This window comes from Aegilops tauschii, chromosome 3 (assembly GCF_002575655.3).
Source record: "Aegilops tauschii subsp. strangulata cultivar AL8/78 chromosome 3, Aet v6.0, whole genome shotgun sequence".
In the NCBI taxonomy this organism is placed as follows: Eukaryota; Viridiplantae; Streptophyta; class Magnoliopsida; order Poales; family Poaceae; genus Aegilops; species Aegilops tauschii.
In genome coordinates this window covers 308,347,858-308,367,246 of record NC_053037.3, presented here as the reverse complement: position 1 = coordinate 308,367,246, position 19,389 = coordinate 308,347,858, and positions in this window count along the sequence as shown.

The following is a 19,389-nucleotide window of genomic DNA, read 5'->3' as shown; positions in this document are numbered from 1 at the left end:
GAAACTTAGTACATGTGTGAATACATAGATAAACAGAGTGTCCCTAGTATGCCTCTACTTGACTAGCTCGTTAATCAAAGATGGTTAAGTTTCCTAGCCATAGACATGTGTTTTCATTTGATGAACGGGATCACATCATTAGATAATGATGTGATGGACAAGACCCATCTGTTAGCTTAGCATAATGATCGTTAGTTTTATTGCTATTGCTTTCTTCATGACTTATGCATGTTGCTCTGACTATGAGATTATGCAACTCCCGAATACCGGAGGAACACTTAGTGTGCTATCAAACGTCACAACATAACTGGGTGATTATAAAGATGCTCTACAGGTGTCTCCGATGGTGTTTGTTGAGTTGGCATAGATCGAGATTAGGATTTGTCACTCCGTGTATCGGAGAGGTATCTCTGGGCCCTCTCGGTAATGATCATCACTATAAGCCTTGCAAGCAATGTGACTAATGAGTTAGTTGCGGGATGATGCATTACGGAACGAGTAAAGGGACTTGCTGGTAACAAGATTGAACTAGGTATGATGATACCGACGATCGAATCTCGGGCAAGTAACATACCGATGACAAAGGGAACAACGTATGTTGTTATGCAGTTTGACCGATAAAGATCTTCGTAGAATATGTAGGAGCCAATATGAGCATCTAGGTTCTGCTATTGGTTATTGACCGGAGATGTGTCTCGGTCATGTCTACATTGTTCTCGAACCCGTAGGGTCCGCACGCTTAACGTTGGATGACGATTTGTCTTATGAGTTATGTGATTTGAAGACCGAAGTTTGTTCGGAGTCCCGGATGAGATCATGGACATGATAAGGAGTCTCGAAATGGTTGAGAGGTAAAGATCAATATATTGGAAGGCTATATTTGGACATCGGAAAGGTTCGAGTGATTCGGGTATATTCTGGGAGTACCGGAGAGTTACGGGAATTTGCCGGGGGAAGTAGTGGGCCTTAATGGGCCATGTGGGAAAGGAGAGAAGGGCCTCAAGGGGTAGCTGCACGCCCGCCCATGGCAAGTCCAAATTGGACTAGGGAGGGGACGGCGCCCCCCTCTCTCCCCTCTTGGAAAAGGAAGGGGACTCCAACTAGGATTGGGAATCCTAGTTGGACTCCCCCTATAGGCGCGCCCCTCCTAGGCCGGCCTCCTCCTCCTCCCTCCTTTATATACGTGGCCAAGGGAGCACCCCAAAGCACAACAGACAATCTCTTAGCCGGGTGCGGTGCCCCCCTCCACAGTTACACACCTCGGTCATATCGTCGTAGTGCTTAGGTGAAGCCCTGCGCCGATAGCTTCATCATCACCGTCACCACGCCGTCGTGCTGACGGAACTCTCCCTCGGCCTCAACTGGATCAAGAGTACGAGGGACGTCATCGAGCTGAACGTGTGCTGAACACAGAGGTGCCGTACGTTCGGTGCTAGGATCAGTCGGATCGTGAAGACGTACGACTACATCAACCGCGTTGATATAACGCTTCCACTTTCAGTCTACGAGGGTACGTGGACACACTATCCCCGCTCGTTGCTATGCATCACCTGGACAGATCTTGCGTGATCGTAGGAATTTTTTTGAAATTACTGCGTTCCCCAACACATCGCTCATCCCCGACCACCACTCATAAGGAAGATAATCAATAATAAATCATGCTCCAACATCATAGCATAATGAGATAATATACGTGCATGCTCCCCGACCACCACAGCAATATTCTTACTAACCACAACCGTTTACTAGTACTTCCCACATATTCCATCTCTATATCGCAAAACTATTGCAAGGAATCAAACATATCATATTCAGTGATCCACAAGTTTTATGTAGGATTTTATGACTAACCATGCAAATGACCAATTACTTTTGACTCTCTAAATATATATAAGTGAAGCATGAGATTTAATTCTTTCTATAAAAGATCATGCTCTAATAAATATAGGTGAAGCAAAAGAGCATTCTACAAACAACGGTTTTCTATGTGAAGAGAAACAGGCAATCCAAGCTTCAAATGATATAAGTGAGGCACAAGAAGCATTCTATAAAGCCATGCTCAAAAGGTTTAAGTGAAATGCAATGAGCATTCTATAAATCAACCATGGACTATCTCATACCAGCATGGTGCATAAAAGAAAAATGAAAAATAAACACAAAAGACGCTCCAAGATTCACACATATCACATGAACGAAACGAAGACGCAGACATACCGATACTTGTTGAAGAAAGAGGGGATGCCTTGCGGGGCATCCCCAAGCTTAGATGCTTGAGTCTCCTTGAATATTTACTTGGGGTGCCTAGGGCATCCGCAAGCTTGAGCTCTTGCCTCTCCTCCCTCCTCATATCAAGACCTCCTCGATCTTTGATCACTTCATCCACACAAAACTCAACAGAAAGCTCGGTAAGATCCGTTAGTATAATAAAGCAAATCACTATTAAGTACTATTGCAAACCAATTAATATTTTGTTTTTCATTGTAGCTACTGTAATATAACTTTTCCATGGCTTATACCACCGATAAAAATCGATAGTTTCATCAAAACAAGCAAAACAATGCATCAAAAACAGAATCTGTCTTAAACAGGACAGTCTGTAGTAATCTGAACATTCACCATACTTCTTTTACTCCAAAAATTCGAAAAAATTAGGACAAATAAAAAATTTGTATAGCAGTACTGTGCAAAAAGTTTCAGAAACTTTCGATGTTCCAGTAAAAAATGTAAAATCACGCAGTACAGCCAAAGTTTCTATTTTTGCACCGCACATACCAACAAGCTAAAGGCAAATTTTGGCACAATAATTTTACAGTAAAATGGATTTGTACAAGGGGATAATTATTGTTGAAAAGTTTCTGTAATTCAAGATTCACAAAGTTTCCGTGGGCATGAACAAAGTTCAAGGCATGCTCCCACTTCCACGGTGCTCGTCCTTCTCACTTTCACTTTTCTTTTTGAGAAGTTTTAAGTTCCCCTCTATATTTTTTTTGTTTTTAAACTTTATAAAAGCACTCAACAGAAATAAATAACTCTCTAAAACTTCCGGGTTGTCTCCCTGGCAGCGCTTTCTTTAAATCCATTAAGCTAGGCATAAAGTGCTCAAGTAATGAATCCACCCGGATCCCAAGGTATATCAAAGACAATTTTAATTAACAATGATTTGACATTTAGTAGTGAGCACAAAGCAACATATATCAAGCAATGAAGAAGTCTAACTCTCTTCCTATGCATCGGCATGTCATACAAGAACAATTCATGCACATCAAGTAAAGGCCAATATATAACATAAGTAGTTTCTTGCAATTTTATCGTGTTGGAAACATAGAGAGGTAGAGATGTAGTTCCTCTTTCATAATAATTGCAAGTAGGAGCAGCAAGCAGATGCATATTATATTCATCAAAATCATCATGTGCAACGATAACAGGCAACCCATCAATGCAATCCTTAATAAGAGAAAACTTCTCCGATATAGTGTGGTTGGGAGAATTTAAAAAGATAATAGGACTATCATGTGCGGGTGCAATAGCAACAATTTCATTCTTAACATAAGGAACTATATCAAGTTCATCTCCATAAGCATAATTCATATTGGCATCTTGGCCACAAGCATAACAAACATCAAGTTCGTCAGAAAGGGATATTTCAAAAGAATCAACGGGATCATAGCAATTATCATAGCATTCATCCTTCGGTAAGAACGAAGGGGCATTAAACAATGTATGAGTTGAAGAGTTACTCTCATTAGAAGGTGGGCAAGGGTGATCAATCCACTCTTCCTCCTTTTGTTCTTCGCTCTCCTCCTCATCTTTTTCATCCAATGGGCTCACAATATCATCAATTTCTTCTTCCATAGACTCCTGCAAAATATTAGTCTCTCCTTGGACAACAGAGACTCTCTCAATAAATACATAAATATAATAATTGCATTTATAATTATCATAGCAATATTTAAGGATAGCAAAATTTTCAGGTCTATAAACTGAATCATCAAAATCTTCAAACTTTTCAAACAAAGATTCAATTTCATAAGCACCATTAAAAGCAACAAATTCTTCTATCCGTTCCACATCATAGTAATCATATATACCTCTAGCATAAGAAGCCAAGGTTTCATTATCATTAAATTCACATGAAAAGGGAAGATGTGGAGCATTCATCCTAGAGCAAGAAGTATAATCATATCTCAAGCATACCTCCCGAGCATGCCAATGCAACATATGAATTTGATCCCGTAACAATTTCCCTCTATGAGTCAAGCGATAATCCCTAAAGTATTCACGTTGATCCAATGATACTCCCATTATATAGGTGAATGGGGTTTTCTCAGGATTATCAGAGTAGTGCATAATATCTCACACATAACGAGCATTGAGGGTTTTAGGAGGTTTCCCATCTCCATGAGTAGTAAGTACAACTAATTTTTTATGGTGTTTCGTGTTCCATATCCATAACTAAAGATAGAGAACAACTTAGAACAGAAAATAAAAACTACTTAGTGATAAAGCAAACAAGCACACACGAGAATATTCACCCCATGCTATTGCTCCCCGGAAGCAGAGCCAGAAAAAGGTCTTGATAACCCACAAGTATAGGGGATCGTTTGTAGCCTTGTTTGATAAATAAGAGTGTCGAACCCAACGAGGAGCTAAAGGTAGAACAAATATTCCCTCAAGTTCTATCGACCACCGATACAACTCTACGCGCACTTGACATTTGCTTTACCTAGAACAAGTATGAAACTATTTGGCAAGAATAAAACTACGAATAAATTGCAAGGTAATAAAAGTAGATAGCTTTTGTCAACAAGAAATTCATTTGTCCCTAGGAAATTGATAACAAGTACAGGTAATCATTCTTGTAGTTATATGAGGGAGAGGCATGAGCTAACATACTTTCTCTACTTGGATCATATGCACTTATGATTGGACCCCTAGCAAGCATCCGCAACTACTAAAGATCATAAGGTTGTGAAACCCAACCATAGCATTAAGTATCAAGTCCTCTTTATCCCATACGCCATAACCCACCTACTCGAGTTTAAGCTTCTGTCACTCTCGCAACCCACCATAAGCGAATCATGAACATATTGCAACACCCTAAAGCGGGGGCCCCCTCATGTTTGTGCGAGACGGAGGGCATCGTAGGACAGCACCATAAATAAAATATACAATCATACCAACCAAGATCACAATTAACCCATAGGACAAAACGGAACTACTCAAACGTCACAGGATAACCATAGATCATTGGGAAATATTATATGGATTTGAGAACCATGGTTAAGTAGAGATTACAACGGGGGGAAGAGGTGTTACAACGCTGCATAGAGGGGGAGAAAGTTGGTGTTGATGATAGCAAGATTGTTGATGTAGATCGCCGTCACGATCCTTGCCCCGGCGTCGTTCCGGCGCCACCAGGAGAGAGGGGGAGAGAGGCCCCCTCCTCCTTCTTCTTCCTTGGCCTCCCCCCTAGGTGGGAGGAGAATTACCCCTCTGGTCCATGGCCTCCATGGCGGCGGAGGGGCGGGAGCCCCTCCGAGATTGGATCTCCCTCTTCGTTCTCTTCTGTTTCGCGCTCCCCAGGTCTGGCCGAAAACCGTTTCTTACATTCCGGGAGATCCGTAACTCCGATTGCGCTGAGATTTTAACATGAATTTTTTCCGGATATAAGCTTCCTTGCGCCCGAAGTAGAGTTCCAATTGACGTACAAGACAAGCACAACCCACCACCACACGCCTGGCACCTGGGGCAAGCCCTGGTGTCTTGTGGGCTGTGTGGGCCTCCGTTTGTGTTGATTCCAAGTCCCAAAGATCACATATATTTGAAAATAATTCTCCTTAAAATTTTATTGCATTTGGACTTCGTTTGATATGGATTTTCTACCAAACAAAAAACATGCAACAAACATGAACTGGCACTGGGCACTGGATCAATAGGTTAGTCTAATAAATCATATAAAAAGTTGCCAAAAATATGTGAAAATTGTACAATATTGGCATGAAACAATAAAAAATTATAGATACGACGAAGACGTATCAAGCTAGTGCCGTATCGCCCTAGGTTATGACTGTTATATGATGAATATCATCCAATGAATTCACCGATACGAATTTCTCTTATATTATTTCTGCTAAGTTACTACTGCTATCGTCACTGTTACACCTGCTACAAAATCGTTGCTATCACTGTTACTGTTGCTATTGCTACTACTATCGAAATTATCATACTACTTTGCTACTAATCACTTTGCTGCAGATAATTAATCTCCAGCTGTGGTTGAATTGACAACTCAGCTGCTAATACTTCCAAATATTCTTTGGCTCCCCTTGTGTCGAATCAATAAATTTGGGTTGAATACTCTACCCTCAAAAACTGTTGCGATCCCCTATACTTGTGGGGTATCAAGACCTTTTTCTGGCGCCGTTGCCGGGGAGCATAGCTATATTTGTTGAGTCACTTGGGATTATTATCAAATTATCACTATGAAGAATCTGAAGGATACTAAAACCAAGATCGTTCCGTCTAGGACGAGGGGGGGTAAGGAACTGCCATCACACTCTGCACTTGATTCACCTTCTGTTTTGAGTAGACTTGCAACACCACCACATGTTATTAATCCTATTATGTCGCAAGTCATTGATGATGCTACTTCTGCTTTGAATGATACTCATGATGATGCTGGTACCTTGCTTGATGATAATGTGCCACTAGGTGAATTTCTTGATGAACAACTTGCTAAAACTAAAGCTTTTGAAGATGCCGAAACTGATGAAATTGTTGAAACTGATGAAGAGCTTGAAACTGAAAATCCTGACAAACCTATTAGACCTAGTCCTCCTAGATATGAATTGCCTAAGATACTGGAAGGTTATGTTATGGATGAGGAGACAACTAGGGACTTTCTTGCTTGCAATGATAGAGATGATCTTAATAAATTATTATGCAAACTGAAAGAGAAATCTTTGAATGCTAGAGTGGAATGTGATCCTAAGTTTGCTACTTCACCTATCTTTGTTGGCGATAAGGATTATGAATTCTCTATCGACCCAGAGTTAATTTCTTTGGTTGAATCTGATCCTTTCCATGGTTATGAAACTGAAACTGTTGTGGCACATCTTAGTAAGCTGAATGAGATAGCCACCCTATTTGCTCATGATGAGAAAATTCATTATTATTATATCCTTAAGTTATTTCTGTTCTCATTAAAGGGTGATGCTAAGGCTTGGTATAATACTCTTCTCTTGGTTGTGTGCGTAGTCCCTAGGATATGATTTACTACTCTGAAAAATATTTTTCTGCTCATAAGAAACAAGCTGCCTTACAGGAAATATTTAACTTTGTGCAAATTGAAGAAGAGAGTCTCCCACAAGCTTGGGGGAGGCTTCTCCAATTGCTTAATGCTTTGCCTAACCATCCTCTTAAGAAAAATGAAATACTTGATATCTTCTATAATGGACTAACTGATGCTTCTAGGGATTTCCGAGATAGTTGTGCTGATTGTGTTTTCAGGGAACGAACTGTTGAACAAGCTGATGAATTATTGAATAACATATTAAAAATTATGATGATTGGACTCTTCCCGAACCTCCACCTAAACCCACTCCGAAGAAGAGGGGTATCTTATATCTCAATCCTGAAGATATGCAAGAGGCGAAGAAAGCTATGAAGGAACAAGGTATTAAAGCCGAGGATGTCAAAATTTTACCTCCTATTGAAGAAATACATGGGCTTGATGCAACACCACCCAAGGTGGTAGAGGTAAATTCTTCAATGAAGTTCAATGACAATGACAATCCTTACAATAAGCATCCTAGTCAATGCCTTTATGAGCTTGATAATTACATTAGAAAGCAAGATCACTTCAATGCAAATGTTATGAAACAATTGAAATACAACTCTGATATGATTGCTCGCTTGAGTGACTTGTTATTTAGAATTACCAATGATGTTAGACGTGTAGGAAAGCATGCCTCTATGGTTCGAACTCAACTAGAACAAGGTGGTAAATCTCAGAAAGAATTGCTTGATGAAATGAATAATAATATAAATGACTTTGCTGTTAGAGTAGCAACTAGACGAGGTAAAATGAGTCAGGAACCCCTTTACCCTGAGGGACACCCAAAAATAATTGAACAAGACTCTCAAAGACTTAACTCTAATGTACCTAGTCCTTCTAAAAAAAGAAGAAAAAGAGAAATGATAGGACTTTGCATGCCTCTAGTGAACCTGAAATAGAAAAGCATCTTGAAGCTAATAATGATGTTTCTATTTCTGATACTGAAACTCAATCTGGTAATGAACACTCACCTTCCGATAATGAAAAATATAATGATGAGGTTCATGAAGACACTCAAACAAATAATAAAGAACCAGACAATGATGTTGAAATAGAACCAGCTTTTCATCCTGATAACCCACTGATGTCTACTAGACAACCTTCTTCTTGTAGACGTTGTTGGGCCTCCAAGTGCAGAGGTTTGTAGGACAGTAGCAAATTTCCCTCATGTGGATGACCTAAGGTTTATCAATCCGTGGGAGGCGTAGGATGAAGATGGTCTCTCTCAAACAACCCTGCAACCAAATAACAAAGAGTCTCTTGTGTCCCCAACACACCCAATACAATGGTAAATTGTATAGGTGCACTAGTTCGGTGAAGAGATAGTGATACAAGTGCAATATGGATGGTAGATATAGGTTTATAATCTGAAATTATAAAAACAGCAAGGTAACTAATGATAAAAGTGAGCGAAAACGGTATTGCAATGCGTTGAAAGCAAGCCTAGGGTTCATACTTTTACTAGTGCAAATTCTCTCAACAAGGATAACATAATTAGATCATATAACTATCCCTCAACATGCAACAAAGAGTCACTCCAAAGTCACTAATAGCGGAGAACAAACGAAGAGATTGTTGTAGGGTACGAAACCACCTCAAAGTTATCCTTTCTGATCGATCTATTCAAGAGTCCGTAGTAAAATAACACGAAGCTATTCTTTCCATTCGATCTATCATAGAGTTCGTACTAGAATAACACCTTCAGACACAAATCAACCAAAACCCTAATGTCACCTAGATACTCCAATGTCACCACAAGTATCCGCGGGTATGATTATACGATATGCATCACCCAATCTCAGATTCATCTATTCAACCAACACAAAGAACTTCAAAGAGTGCCCCAAAGTTTCTACCAGAGAGTTAAGACGAAAACGTGTGCCAACCCCTATGCATAAGTTCACAAGGTCACTGAACCCGCAAGTTGATCACCAAAACATACATCAAGTAGATCACGTGAATATCCCATTGTCACCACAGATAAGCACATGCAAGACATACATCAAGTGTTCTCAAATCCTTAAAGACTCAATCCGATAAGATACAAAGGGAAAACTCAATCCATTACAAGAGAGTAGAGGGGGAGAAACATCATAAGATCCAACTATAATAGCAAAGCTCGCGATACATCAAGATCGTGCCATATCAAGAACACAAGAGAGAGAGAGATCAAACACATAGCTACCGATACATACCCTCAGCCCCGAGGGTGAACTACTCCCTCCTCGTCATGGAGAGCGCCGAGATGATGAAGATGGCCACCGGTGATGGATCCCCCCTCCGGCAGGGTGCCGGAACAGGGTCCCAATTGGTTTTTGGTGGCTACAGAGGATTGCGGCGGCGGAACTCCCGATCTAGGTTAAGTTCTGGAAGTTTGGTGATTTATAGGAGAGGTTGGCATCGAGAATAAGTCAGGGGGGCCCATAGGGAGTCCACGAGGCAGGGGCGCGCCCTCCACCCTCGTGGGGCCCACGGGACTCCCCTCCGGTAACTCTTTGTTCCAGTATTTTTTTATATTTTCGAGAAAAAATCTCCGTTGATTTTCAGCGCGTTCCAACAACTTTTATTTCTGCACAAAAACAACACCACGGTAGTTCTGCTGAAAACAGCATCAGTCCGGGTTAGTTCTAATCAAATCATACCAAAATCATGTAAAAATATTATAAACATGGCATGAATACATCAAAAATTATAGATACGTTGGAGACGTATCAGCATCCCCAAGCTTAATTCATGCTCGTCCTCGAGTAGGTAAATGATAAAAACAGAATTTTTGATGTGGAATGCTACCTAACATATTTATCCATGTAACTCTGTTTATTGTGGCAAGAATATTCAGATCCATAAGATTCAAAACAAAAGTTTAACATTGACATAAAAATAATAATACTTCAAGCATACTAACAAGGCAATTATGTCTTCTCAAAATAATAAGGCCAAAGAAAGTTTATCCCTACAAAATCATATAGTCTGGCTATGTTCCATCTTCATCACACAAAATATTCAAATCATGCACAACTCGATGACAAGCTAAGCAATTGTTTCATACTTTTGTATTCTCAAACTTTCTCAACTTTCACGCAATACATGAGCATGAGCCATGGACATAGCACTATAGGTGGAATAGAGTGGTGGTTGTGGAGAAGACAAAAAAGGAGGAAGATGGTCTCACATCAACTAGGCATATTAATGGGCTATGGAGATGCCCATCAATAGATATCAATGTGAGTGAGTAGGGATTGCCATGCAACGGATGCACTAGAGCTATAAATGTATGAAAGCTCAACAAAAGAGACTAAGTGGGTGTGCATCCAACTTGCTTGCTCACGAAGACCTAGGGCATTTTGAGGAAGCCCATTATTGGAATATACAAGCCAAGTTCTATAACGAAAATTCCCACTAGTATATGAAAGTGACAAAATAAGAGACTCTCTATCATGAAGATCATGGTGCTAGTTTGAAGCACAAGTGTGGTAAAAGGATAGTAGCATTGCCCCTTCTCTCTTTTTTCTCTCATTTTTTTCTTTTTCTTTTTTGGGCCTTCTCTCTTATTTTTATTTGGCCTTTCTTCCCTTTTTTTATTTCCTCACATGGGACAATGCTCTAATAATGAAGATCATCACACTTCTATTTACTTACAACTCAAAAAATTACAACTCGATACTAGAACAAATATATGACTCTATATGAATGCCTCCGGCGGTGTACCGGGATGTGCAATGACTCATGAGTGACATGTATGAAAGAATTATGAACGGTGGCTTTGCCACAAATACGATGTCAACTACATGATCATGCAAATCAATATGCCAATGATGGAACGTGTCATAATAAACGAAACGGTGGAAAGTTGCATGGCAATATATCTCGGAATGGCTGTGGAAATGCCATGATAGGTAGGTATGGTGGCTGTTTTGAGGAAGGATATGTGGTGGGTTTATGGTATCGGCGAAAGTTGCGCGGTACTAGAGAGGCTAGCAATGGCGGAAAGGTGAGAGTGCGTATAATCCATGGACTCACCATTAGTCATAAAGAACTCACATACTTATTGCAAAAATCTATTAGTCATCGAAATAAAGTACTACACGCATGCTCCTAGGGGGATAGATTGGTAGGAAAAGACCATCGCTCGTCCCCGACCGCCACTCATAAGGAAGACAATCAAAAAATATCTCATGCTCCAACTTCGTTACATAATGGTTCACCATACGTGCATGCTACGGGACTCACAAACCTTAACACAAGTATTTCTCAAATTCACAATTACTCACTAGCATGACTCTAATATCACCATCTTCATATCTCAAAACAATCATAAGGAATCAAACTTCTCTTAGTATTCAATGCACTTTATATGAAAGTGTTTATTATATCCCTCTTGGATGCCCATCATATTAGGACTAAATTCATAAACAAAGCAAATTACCATGCTATTCTAAAAGACTTTCAAAATAATATAAGTGAAGCATGAGAGTTCATTAATTTCTTCAAAATAAAACCACCGTTGTTCTCTAAAAGATATAAGTGAAGCACTAGAGCAAACGACAAACTACTCCGAAAGATATAAGTGAAGATCAATGAGTAGTTGAATAATTATGCAACTATGTGAAGACTCTCTAACATTTAAGAATTTTACATCTTGGTATTATATTCAAACAGCAAGCAAAAGAAAAGAAAATAAAATGACGCTCCAAGCAAAACACATATCATGTGGTGAATAAAAATATAGCTCCAAGTAAGGTTACCGATGAACGAAGACGAAAGGGGGGATGCCATCCGGGGCATCCCCAAGCTTAGGCTCTTGGTTGTCCCTGAATATTACCTTGGGGTGCCTTGGGCATCCCCAATCTTAGGCTCTTGCCACTCCTTATTCCATAGTCCATCGAATCTTTACCCAAAACTTGAAAACTTCACAACACAAAACTCAACAGAAAACTCGTAAGCTCCGTTAGTATAAGAAAATAAATCACCACTTTTGGTACTGTTGTGAACTCATTCTTTATTTATATTGGTGTAATATATTCCAACTTCTATATGGTTCATACCCTCCGATACTACTCATAGATTCATCAAAATAAGCAAACAACACATAGAAAACAGAATCTGTCAAAAACAGAACAGTCTGTAGTAATCTGATTTGTTCGAATACTTCTGGAACTCCAAAAATTCTGAAATAAATTTTTGGACGTGAGGGAATTTGTCTATTAATGTTCTGCAGAAAGAATCAACTTAAAAGAACTCTTCTGTAAAAAAATAACAGCTAATCTCGTGAGCGCAAAGTTTCTGTTTTTTACAGCAAGACCACATTAACCTTCACCCAAGTCTTCCCAAAGGTTCTACTTGGCACTTTATTGAAACAAAAGCTATAAAAAATGATTACTATAGTAGCTTAATCATGTGGAAACACAAAAACATTAGGGTTAAATATTGGGTTGTCTCCCAACAAGCGCTTTTCTTCAATGCCTTTCTAGCTAGGCATGATGATTTCAATGATGCTCACATAAAAGATTTGAAATATAAAGAGAGCATCATGAAGAATATAACTAGCACATTTAAGCCTAACCCACTTCCTATGAATAGGGATTTTGTGAGCAAACAACTTATGGGAACAAGAATCAACTACCATAGGAAAGCAAAACAAGCATAGCTTCAAGATTTTCAACACATAGAGAGGAAACTTGTATTATTGCAATTCCTACAAGCATATATTCCTCCCTCATATTAATTTTCAGTAGCATCATGAATGAATTCAACAATATAACCATCACATAAAGCATTCTTTTCATGATCTACAAGCATAGAATTTTTATTACTCTCCACATAAGCAAATTTCTTCTCATGAATAGAAGTGGGAGCAAACTCAACAAAACAACTATCATGTGATTGAAAATTAAATCAAATGACAAGTTTCATGGTTATCATTATTCTTTATAGCATACATGTCATCACAATAATCACCAAAGATAGGAGGCATGCTTTCATCATAGTAAATTTGCTCATCAAAACTTGGGGGACAAAAAATATCATCTTCATCAAACATAGCATCCCCAAGCTTGTTGCTTTGCATATTATTAGCATAATGGATATTCATAGAATTCATACTAACAACATTGCAATCATGCTCATCATTCATATATTTAGTTCCAAACATTTTAATGCATTCTTCTTCTAACACTTGAGCACAACTTTCCTTTCCATTATTTTCACGAAAGATATTAAAAAGAAGAAGCATATGAGGCACCCTTAATTCCATTTTATCATAGTTTTTTTATAAACTAAACTAGTGATAAAACAAGAAACTAAAAGATTCGATTGCAAGATCTAAAGATATACCTTCAAGCACTAACCTCCCCGGAAATGGCGCCAGAAAAGAGCTTGATGTCTACTACACAACCTTCTTCTTGTAGACGTTGTTGGGCCTCCAAGTGCAGAGGTTTGAGAACAGTAGAAAATTTCCCTCAAGTGGATGACCTAAGGTTTATCAATCAGTGGGAGGCGTAGGATGAAGATGGTCTCTCTCAAACAACCCTGCAACCAAATGCCAAAGAGTCTCTTGTATCCCTAACACACCCAATAGAATGGTAAATTGTATAGGTGCACTAGTTCGGCGAAGAGATGGTGATACAAGTGCAATATGGATGGTAGATATAGGTTTTTATTATCTTAAATTATAAAAACAACAAGGTAATTAATGACAAAAGTGAGCGAAAACGGTATTGCAATGCGTTGAAACAAGGCCTACGGTTCATACTTTCACTAGTGCAAGTTCTCTCAACAAGGATAACATAATTAGATCATATAACTATCCCTCAACATGCAACAAAGAGTCACTCCAAAGTCACTAATAGCGGAGAACAAATGAAGAGATTATTGTAGGGTACGAAACCACCTCAAAGTTATCCTTTCTGATCGATGTATTCAAGAGTCCGTAGTAAAATAACATGAAGCTATTCTTTCCGTTTGATCTATCCTAGAGTTCATACTAAAATAACACGTTATGACACAAATCAACCAAAACCCTAATGTCACCTAGATACTCCAATGTCACCACAAGTATCCGTGGGTATGATTATACGATATGCATCACACAATCTCAGATTCATCTATTCAATCAACACAAAGAACTTCAAATAGTGCCCCAAAGTTTCTACCGGAGAGTCAAGACAAAAACGTGTGCCAACCCCTATGCATAAGTTCACAAGGTCACTGAACCTGCAAGTTGATCACCAAAACATACATCAAGTAGATCACGTGAATATCCCATTGTCACCACAGATAAGCACATGCAAAACATACATCAAGTGTTCTCAAATCCTTAAAGACTCAATCCGATAAGATAACTTCGAAGGGAAAACTCAATCCATTACAAGAGAGTAGAGGGGGAGAAACACCATAAGATCCAACTATAATAACAAAGCTCGCAATACATCAAGATCGTGCCATATCAAGAACACGAGAGAGAGAGAGAGAGAGATCAAACACATAGCTACTGGTACATACCCTCAGCCCTGAGGGTGAACTACTCCCTCCTCGTCATGGAGAGCGCCGGGATGATGAAGATGGCCACCGGTGATTGATCCCCCCTCCGGCAGGTTGCCAGAACAGGGTCCCGATTGGTTTTTGGTGGCTACAGAGGCTTGCGGCGGCGGAACTCCCGATCTAGGATAAGTTCTGGAAGTTTGGGGATTTATAGGAGAGGTTGGTGTCGAGAACAAGTCAGGGGCCCCATAGGGAGTCCACGAGGCAGGGGGCGCGCCCTCCACCCTTGTGGGGCCCACGGGAGTCCCCTCCGGTAACTCTTCGTTCCAGTATTTTTTATACTTTCCAAAAAATCTCCGTCGATTTTCAACGCATTCCGCGAAATTTTATTTCTGCACAAAAACAACACCACGGTAGTTCTGCTGAAAACAGCGTCAGTCTGGGTTAGTTCTAATCAAATCATACCAAAATCATGTAAAAATATTATAAACATGGCATGAATACATCAAAAATTATAGATATGTTGGAGACGTATCACCCACAACCTAAAAATAAAAGATATGATCAAAGAGACTTTGTTGCTAGAAAACATGGTAAGGAAAGAGAACCATCAGTTCAAAAACATATGCACTTTCCCCCTAAATCAACTAAGAAGAAAAATGATGAAGAATTCGAATGCTTTGCTGAAATGATTAGGCCGGTCTTTTTGCGTACCCGCTTGACGGATATCTTAAAAATGGCTCCTTACGCAAAATACATGAAAGACATCACCACCAATAAAAGAAAAATACCAGAAGCTGAAATCTCCACCATGCTTGCTAATTATTGTTTTAAAGATGGAGTACCTAAAAAACTTGGAGATCCGGGAATACCGACTATACCATGCTCCATCAAAAGAAATTATGTGAAAGCTGCTTTGTGTGATTTAGGAGCTGGTGTTAGTGTTATGCCTTTCTCTTTATATAAAAGACTTGATTTGAATAAACTCACACCTACTGAAATATCTTTGCAAATGGCTGACAAATCAACTGCCATACCTATCGATATTTGTGACGATGTACCCGTTGTTGTTGAAAATGTTACTATCTTAACTAACTTTGTTATACTTGAGATGCCCGAGGACGACAACATGTTGATTATCCTTGGTAGACTCTTTTTGAATACTACAGGGGCTATTATTGATTGCAATAAAATCAAGGTCGCTTTTCATATCAATGGCAACGAGCATACGGTTCACTTTCAGAAGAAACAATTCCAAGTGAATGGTATTAATGTTATTGAAGAATCTCTGTGACGCCCCCGATTCAATCGTACACTAATCATGCACGCAAACGTGTACGATCAAGATCAGGGACTCACGGGAAGATATCACAACACAACTCTAAAAACATAAATAAGTCATACAAGCATCATAATACAAGCCAGGGGCCTCAAGGGCTCGAATACAAGTGCTCGATCATAGACGAGTCAGCCGAAGCAACAATATCTGAGTACAGACATAAGTTAAACAAGTTTGCCTTAAGAAGGCTAGCACAAACTGGGATACAGATCGAAAGAGGTGCAGGCCTCCTGCCTGGGATCCTCCTAACTACTCCTGGTCGTCGTCAGCGGCCTGCACGTAGTAGTAGGCACCTCCGGTGTAATAGGAGTCGCCGTCGACGGTGGCATCTGGCTCCTGGGCTCCAGCATCTGGTTGCGACAACCAGGTAGAATGGAAAGGGGGAAAAGAGGGAGAAAAGCAACCGTGAGTACTCATCCAAAGTACTCGCAAGCAAGGGTCTACACTACATATGCAAGGGTATATGTGTAAAGAGGCAATATTAGTGGACTAAACTTCAGAATGCCAGAATAAGAGGGGGATAGCTAGTCCTATCGAAGACCACGCTTCTGGCAGCCTCCATCTTGCAGCATGTAGAAGAGAGTAGATTGAAGTCCTCCAAGTAGCATCGCATAGCATAATCCTACCCGACGATCCTCTCCTCGTCGACCTGTGAGAGAGCGATCACCGAGTTGTATCGGGCACTTGGAAGGGTGTGTTTTATTAACTATCTGGTTCTAGTTGTCATAAGGTCAAGGTACACCTCCAAGTCGTCCAGTTACCGAAGATCACAGCTATTCTAATAGATAAACTTCCCTGCAGGGGTGCACCACATTACCCAACACGCTCGATCCCATTTGGCCGGACACACTTTCCTGGGTCATGCACGGCCTCGGAAGATCAACATGTCGCAGCCCCACCTAGGCACAACAGAGAGGTCAGCACGCCGGTCTAAATCCTATGGCGCAGGGGTCTGGGCCCATCGCCCTTTGCACACCTGCATGTTGCGAACGCGGCCGGAAGAAGACCTAGCCTAGCAGGTGTTCCAGTCCAATCCGGTGCGCGCCGCTTAGTCGCTGACGTCACGAAGGCTTCGGCTGATACCATGAGGCCGAGTGCCCATAACTGTTCCCGCGTAGTTGGTTAGTGCGTATAGGCCAGCGGCCAGACTCAGATCAACCACCAAGAACTCATTACGCGTGTTATTTGGAAATAACCGCGAACGCCGACCAGGGCCAGGCCCACCTCTCGCCTAGGTGGTCTCAACCTGCCCTGTCGCTCCGCCACAAAGATCCACTAGCGGGTACTCCTCGAGCCGACCCGACTTTAGTCACCACAGGTATCATGTAAAGTATATAGATATATACCCGTGATCACCTCCCGAGTGATCACGGCCTGATAGTATAGCAAAGCAGACGGACAAGAATGTAGGGCCACAGATGGAATACTAGCATCCTATACTAAGCAGGTTGGATTGCAGGTAAGGGTAACAACAGTAGCAGCAAGGACAGGCTATGCATCAGGATAGGATTAACGGAAAACAGTAACATGCTACACTACTCTAATGCAAGAAGTATAGAGAAGAATAGGCGATATCTGGTGATCAAGGGGGGGCTTGCCTGGAAGCTCAGCCGAGAAGGAGGGGTCGTCAACACCGTAGTCGTACCGGGTAGCAGCGGCGTCGGTCTTGGTGTCTAGCGAGAGAAGAGGGGGAAGAAACAATAAATACAATGCAAACAAATGCATGACAATGCATGAAATGACAAAGCGTGATGCTAGGCGTGCCCAATCGCGGTAGTAGGTGATACCGGCGAAGGGGGGAAACATCCGGGAAAGTATTCCCGGTGTTTCGCGTTTTCGGACAGATGAACCGGAGGGGGAAAGTTGCGAGTTCGATAGGTTAGGGATGTGTGGCGGACGAACGGGCTGCGTATCCGGATTCATCTCGTCGTTCCGAGCAACTTTCATGTAGAAAGTATTTTCATCGAGTTACGGATTATTTTATATGATTATCTAAATCATTTTCTGATTTTAATTATTTATTTAAATCCAACATTATCCAGAACAGTGAACGATGACGCAGGCATGACATCAGAGTGATGTCAGCAGGTCAACTGTTCGGTTGACCAGTCAAACCAGACAGATGGGTCCAGTGGGACCCACATGTCATTGTCAGGGGCACTAACAGGGGGGTTTAGACTAACTAAATGGGTTAATTAGCGGGTGGGGCCGAGTAGTCAGTGAGAGATTAAGGTTTTAATTAATTAGCAATTTACCTATTTATTTTATTCGTTTATGGCATGGGACCCGCATGTCATAGACACAGGGGAGCCACGTCAACGCTGACCGAGTCAAAGATTCAACAGGGCCCACCCGTCAGCGACACAAGGGGGCCCACACATCAGGCCAGCTCACGACGGCCGGCGACTCGTCGGAATCACGCCGGCGAGCTCATTCGCGGCGGCGTGTCCTCGAGCATCGTCGGAAAACGCCCACAGAGCACCATTTCAATCGCGGCCGAGCGCGTTAGAACGACAAGACGACGACGCGTCGGTTGGTGGTGGTCTTGCGAGCTGCGGTGGCCGGAGAAGGGCGCATCGAGCTCATCGGCGGCGAGGTGTTTCGGGCGAGCAACGACAACGGCGATGCGGCGCGCTACTGGGAAAACAGAAGGGCGGGGCGAGGCCTACATGCGCGCGCGAGCACAACGGCACAAGCCTAGGTCCAAAGGGGTCATTGGACGGCTGTCGGCGACGAGCGCGTGCGGCGACGCGTTCGGGAGCTCGAGAAGGTTGGAGCTAGGGTGAGCTAGCGAACAAACGGAGAGGTTGGGGAGGATCTACGGGGCGCGGTGAGTACAACCGGCACGGGCCTGTGACCATTTGGTCACCGGAGACTCGTCGGCGACGAGCTCCGCGGCGCTGCGTTCGGGTGCTACGGCGACAGCTAGCTAGGGCACGCGAGAGAGAGAGGAGGCAGGGGGGCTCACCGAGCGGCACACACGGTGGCCCGTGAACGGTTTAGTAGCAGAAGAGGGGGTGTCGCCGGAGTTGGTGAAGAGCGGCGACGAAGCTGGTCGGAGCAGAGGAGGAAGACGGCGGCATCGTGGGCGATGCGGGGCTCGATCCAGCCGTGTAGTCGAAGCAGAGGAGCGAGGCGGAGCTGTTAGACTCGTCAGAGAGGTGAACGGGCGACGATGGTCGCGTCTATTGTGAGCGGCGGCGAGGAAGGCGCTCGGCCATGGTGGAGAGCGAGG